Here is a 6,163-nt window from a genome sequence, read left to right as displayed (position 1 = left end):
AGTGGGGGGAAGCAGTGGCGGCGGGGTACTCCATGCGGGGAGGGGGGAAGCAGCAGGGTTTGTGGCTCCCAGTGTTATGATATAAAGATTTAGTTATACCCTAAATCATGATACGCTGTTGAGTTTTGACAAGAGTTCACATTTGTGCACCTCAACATGATCACTGTGGTTAAAAGGACCTGATGCTTTTTAATATGAAACTGATTGATTACAGGTAGTCCTCAATTTACAACCATCCATTTAGTGACTATTTCAAGTTACAATGCCACTGAAAAAAAGCAATTTTTGATCTGTTCTTTCACTTTCAACCATTGCAGGAAGGTCCCGTGTTCAAAATTCAAATGCTTGGCAATGGGCATGTATTTATGTTGGTTGTACTGTCCCGGCACCAGGTTATCACCATTTCCAACCTTCTCAGTTAGTTTCTGACAAGAAAAGTTAATGATTCAACGTACAATTGCAGCAAAAAAAGTTGTAAAATGGGTCATAAATCACTTAATAGTTGCCTTGCTTAGCAACAGTTCAGTTGTGGTCTTAAGCCGAGGATAACCTCTACATAGAGTTCTCGCTTAATAACTGGTCACTTAGTGACTGTTCAAAGTTACAACATTCCCCTAAAAAGATACAACCTGATTTCAAAGTTTCAATGATAGTACACACAAAGGCTGCGCGCACACACACAAATACACATGTCGCTATCACACAATTGCATTTTGGGAGCTTGGCAGCTGGATCACATTTATGACCATGGTTTTTTACTTTTTTTTTTTTTACTTCCAGAGTCTGTTAAAAAAAACAACAGACAAATTGGGGGAAATGGATTTATGTAACAACCACCACGTTTACTTAAAAAAGCACCATAGAAAAGGTTGTAAAAATTGGTTGTGGCCAGATAGTGACCCACTGAGTAACTTCCATGACTAATGATCGTAATTCTTGACTCAATTACAATCCAAAATTGAACACTATGTATATGAGGCAGAGGTCACGGTACAAAAGAATCTGCTAATTTATATTTTTAGAATAAGTAGGTGGCATTTGAGTGCAATGATTTGTTTCAGGAAATTATGTGAACAGGGAAGTCGTCAAACAAAGAGGTCACTTCTGTCCCAGATCATTTGAGTAGATAGTTCAGGCACACCTTTGGTAGGAAATAGTGGGCAACATCCAGTAAACATGAAACAATTTGTTGCAGTTTAGACACGGGTAAGTTTAGTAATTATGTGAAATATCTAAGCCTGAAATGTCCTTAAGTTGATTGCAACCCCCCTTGAACAAAGGAAGAAAATGTCAAGTAACTACATTAAAAGTTAGCCAGCACTCAAACTAGAATGACTTTTTTGCAGCCTTTGGGTGAGGGTAGGAAGACACCGATTCATTCATTCATTCATTCATTTATTCACTCACTCACTCACTCACTCACTCACTCACTCACTCACTCACTCACTCACTCACTCACTCATTTCCAGAAGTCAAAGATCCCAAACATGGAAAATGTGATGTAATGATGGTGTTGGAGAAAATGATGGAGACTTTCGGTTTGACTAAAAATACATAGTAATTAATTGTATGTTAAGTTTACTAGAGAGTTAATGTCAATGCTGCTAACATCAGATGTTTTTGCATTGACAACAGATGGAAATGTAGCCATCTTTTACCTTTTGCTTTTAGAATTAGATGATGCTGGGAGGGGGGATATTTATTTATTTATTTATTTATTTATTTATTTAATTCAATTTATATGCCGCCCTTCTCCCGGCGGGACTCAGGGCGGCGCATAACATATTTAAAACAAAGGCATATATACAATCCCCCCCTGTAAAACCGAATTAAACCAAATTTTAAAGTTGTGTTATTTCATATGAACGAGAGTCCAGCTAGACATAACATCACCAAGCCTAGCATGAGAAACAAGGTTATTGTAACCAGAGCTGATAAGGACTTGACGGCTGGAGAACAGGAGAGGAAGCCCGAGCTTCAAACTAATTGAAGAATGTGATTTATGACTGTTAATTGGAGGAGGCAATTGTGCTTTGATACTATGTGCTCAGGGGAGGGGAATTCAGTTTTTGGCTTCGTTTATACACTGCTGATTCTTTAAGGTAAACAATGCCTCAAAGTTCTTTTGAAGAGTTTCATCTGTCGAAACCATGACAGTTAACACGTCTTACTAGAAAATCCTATACTACTATTTGCATTTTGTCACTACATTTTGACAAACTTGGGGATCTTTGAAAACCATAAAACCAGGAGTTAGTGGCTCAAGCCTGTTTGTCATCTATCTTTTTATTTCTAGGAACTAGTGATAGTTGATCTGTCAACTTCTAATGACTGTTCATAATAAAGCAGGATCAAGTGGAATTAATCTTGGTTAGAGGTCTCCTTCAAGATCTGTTCAATGATATATTCAGAATCCCCAGAGAGCAGAAGAACTGGAAACCACAAGGAAATCAGCAATCTTGGTGACTAAAAAGCCAAAGGTAATGTTAAAGTAAGTAAGCAAGGAATGAGAGAGAGAGAATATCTCACTACCCAAACTAGGTAACATCCTCAGTGCTTGCAGTGCTAGTAATGAAATGCCTGCAAGAAAACAACCAAGCTCAAAGAACACCAAGGACCCCTCATTTCAACCCAGTGCTACAAACATTCTCCTTTATTGATACAGGGAGAACAAGCAGACAAATCATTAGATAATTGCCTCTTTTTAGTCACACCAATATTCTCATTCATTGGACTTTCTCATTAATACCTGAAATATTTCCTTGTTCTGACTAATATATTGTAGTTTGACGTTTCCTAAGAGAGCTGCACAATACCTCAGTTGAGGAAATTGTTTACCATGGCATATGTTCAATGAGGTTGGGCTTGCCCGAGGACTTAATTTATAGCGTAGTCATAAAAAGTGACCCACCTTTTACTTGTTACGTTCTGGTTCTCTGAGTATCATGCCCCATTCAGTAATAATCTCCAGGAAGTAAAGATGGTTGTGAAACACCTGCCTAACAACGTCCTGGCAGAACAACTGAACTAAGCCTCCTGAACAGGAAGAAGAACAGAAGACCCAGCAGAATGCTGGATAATTATTGGTAGATCTGGTATCACAGTCCCAGTGAGTTTCAGTGGGACACACTCAGCTTTATTCGGAACATATACAGGTGCATCAGCAAGCAACTTCTTTGCTGAACAGTAATTTATTTGCAGAATAAAAGCTTTGCCATATCTGAACGGTGAACTGAAGGAGATTTGAGAAATGCTACAGTTGTCAGCTTTTCAGCCAGTTGGTGTTACTCTGCCTACAGCTTGAAACTGCCACAGGTGAGAACATATATCTGTTTTGTATGTATTTACCTGTTGTCTTCTGTAAGTTGCTGTTAGAATGCAAAGTCAAGTGTTGCTAAATAGATTTGAGTAGGGCAAGTAGAAATGCCCTGATTGGGGATCTTTAATTGTTGCAAATTGGTAATGCCTGCCAGTCAAGAAATACAAAGATCTTTCCAAAAAATTAAAACATAAAGAGAGAAAAACAACAAAATTAAGAGAATGCGCAGTTTTAGTAGCACAGAATACTAAACAAAAAGCTAAAAAGTGGCTGTTGGCATTGCCCCAAAACCTCTTGTGATAAGAACTAAACAAATCTGTTTTTAACTGAAGTGTATGCATGACTGTACATTCATGAGTGCAATGCATCCTTCTGTCCCTCCCCAAGAAACAGGGACAGATCAATTCTTTACAATTCATTTTTAAAAGAATAAATATTTTCCTAACTCAGTCACTTATTTAAGGTTCCTGGAAAGCTGATACACATCAGTCATCGTCTTTGTTTCTTCATAATTGTATTCCTTGGTTGAATTTAGACAGAACAGGATCTGTTCCCTGTGGCTTTAATTCCATATTCAGCCCTTAGGTTGATATCACAGGAACTTCAGCATAATGCCAAATCTCCAGGCTATAAATCATTTCCAAACATTTGGCATATGAATCTAACTCTTTACTGCAGCATGTCTTAGAGAGAAATGGAGTTCAGAAAGAGAAGAAAGGAGGCGTCAGGCACAGAACAGGGAAGTGTACGCATATCTCCATCCAAATTTGACTCCAGGTTGTTGTATAATATGCTTCAATCAGAATAGAGCTTGGAGGTCTTCCAGTCCAACCCCCTGCTCAAGCAGGAAACCCTACACAATTTCAGACAAGTGGCTGTCAAGTCTCTTCTTAAAAAATTCCAATGACGAAACTCCCACAACTTCTGAAGGCAAGCTGCTTCACTAGTTAATTGTTCTCACTGTTAGGAAGTTTCTCCTTAATTCCAGGTTGCTTCTCTCCTTGATTAGTTTTCATCCATTGTTTCTTGTCCTGTGCTTTGGTGCTTTGGAAAGTAAGTTGACCTCATCTTCTTTGTGGCAGCATCTCAAATACTGGAATACTGCTATCATGTCATCCATGGTCATTCTTTTCTTTACATTAGCCATATCCAGGTCCTGCAACCGTTCTTCATATGTTTTAGTCTCCAGGCCTTTAATCATCTTAGTTGCTCTTCTGTGCACTTTTTCCAGAGTCTCAACATCTTTTTTGTAATGTGGTAAGGAAAACGTGGTGCAATATTCCAGGTGTGGTTTTACTAAGCTTCATCCCTGCTCATTCTGTAATCCAGGTGGATCCAGTGAATTCTGGAATTCTACTTTGATCTGCAAGCTGAAATGAGCAAAACCTTATATTGTCAGGTTTGCCCAAAAATTGCGATGACATATTGGGGGGCCTCTGCCTGGAATCCAGTTATAGATACTGTTATTTTCACTATAACTTTAGACAAAGTCATGGCCGAATAACCATTCCCATATGGCATCCTGCCAATGTGTTTCAGTTATAAATCCCAGTATTTTTCCTAGTTGGGAATTTTAGATATAGTGCTCTCATTGCATCTGGATGTCCTATGCTTCAATTATTTCACACAGTGCCAAGATTTCCTGTTATGTTGATATTAAAACACCAATATTTCATCATTGGAGCTGCGGTCAAGAATTAACACGTATTTACTTTGACTAGGATTGGTATCAGTTATCACACTGGGAATGGAATGGTCTTCGCTATCCTGCCATTCTTGTGGTGGTCCAGCAGCTTTTTTAAAGCCTGTCCTCTGAAATGAAAGCCAGTTATAATATTCTGGACATGATCTGGCCCTAAAACCAGCCTGTTTTGTCTGGGGCACCACAGACTACAGAAGATTCCCTTTTGCGAAATGTTCTGATTACCCTTGCAATGGCCACATCTGAAGGTCCAGAGGAGAATCGGAATATTCTTGAGTTCTCTGAAACTTTCATGTCCTAGTAGGGCCATTTTTGCTGATCTCCTCACTTAGTCCACCAGGTTTTCCTCACATTTAACAGTAAAATATCATTTTATCCGATTTATTTATCAGATTTTAGCCCGGTTTGCCTTTCAGCCTTGTGGTGAAGTGAGATCATGTTTTCCCATCTTGCCATTAACGATGTCTGTTTGGGTGAATGTCTGCATTTCAGCCTTGCATTTGTATTAATGTAAAATTCGGTGGGTTTAGCCTTGAACAGCACAGTTATTATTATTCATTATTCTTTCTTGTATTTTTAATTATCTAATGATCAAAGTTCTCTGGGCAGATTGTAAAGTGACTTAAAGCATTAAGAATTTCTAAAAATGTTTCTAAAAGAAAAACATCAAAGCAGTTCAATGCAATTAAAGGAGTGCAGTGCAATTAAATAATGATAGAAAACATGGTATCCACTGTCACAATGCAGAGTAGGAACTTAAAATCTAATTCTCTATAAAGCTATAGAGATGCCTGAGAGGAGAGAAATTGTTTTCCCAATGGCTCCCCCAAATTAAAATTAAAATGCATGCCCCCCCGCCTCTCTCTGAAAAGAGTATTCCAAAAATGAACCATCACTACTCTCTCACAGCCAGAAACCTTACTTCAATTGACAGGGGCACTAAGAATAGGGCATCTAGTAACTTCCTTGGTAAGTAGATAAGCACTTAGCAATAGCACTTAGATTTACATACCATTTCATAGTACTTTACAGCACTCTCTGAGCAGTTTACAGAGAGCAGGCAACAGAATTTCATTTTTAATGTGTGCCCATGTGCCACAGCAAAAAATGACAATAAAGGTTATATTATCTCTTATCTCTTA

The 6,163-nt window shown here is 38.4% G+C and overlaps 1 protein-coding gene across 1 annotated transcript in view; it reads left to right on the top strand.

Moving 5' to 3' along the window:
• Positions 1-2,924: 2,924 nt before the first annotated feature.
• Positions 2,925-6,163, top strand: part of FAM3D (family with sequence similarity 3 member D) — a 29,896-nt gene continuing 26,657 nt past the window's right edge. The window contains exon 1 of the mRNA XM_015825925.1: positions 2,925-3,315. The gene's annotated coding sequence lies outside the window, so the exon portion shown is untranslated. The remainder of the gene's footprint in view (positions 3,316-6,163) is intronic.

The sequence above is a fragment of the Protobothrops mucrosquamatus genome, unplaced genomic scaffold (genome assembly GCF_001527695.2).
Source record: "Protobothrops mucrosquamatus isolate PMUCROS unplaced genomic scaffold, P.Mucros_1.0 scaffold2878, whole genome shotgun sequence".
NCBI classification, from domain to species: Eukaryota; Metazoa; Chordata; class Lepidosauria; order Squamata; family Viperidae; genus Protobothrops; species Protobothrops mucrosquamatus.
This window is presented reverse-complemented; position numbering and strand designations above follow the sequence as displayed.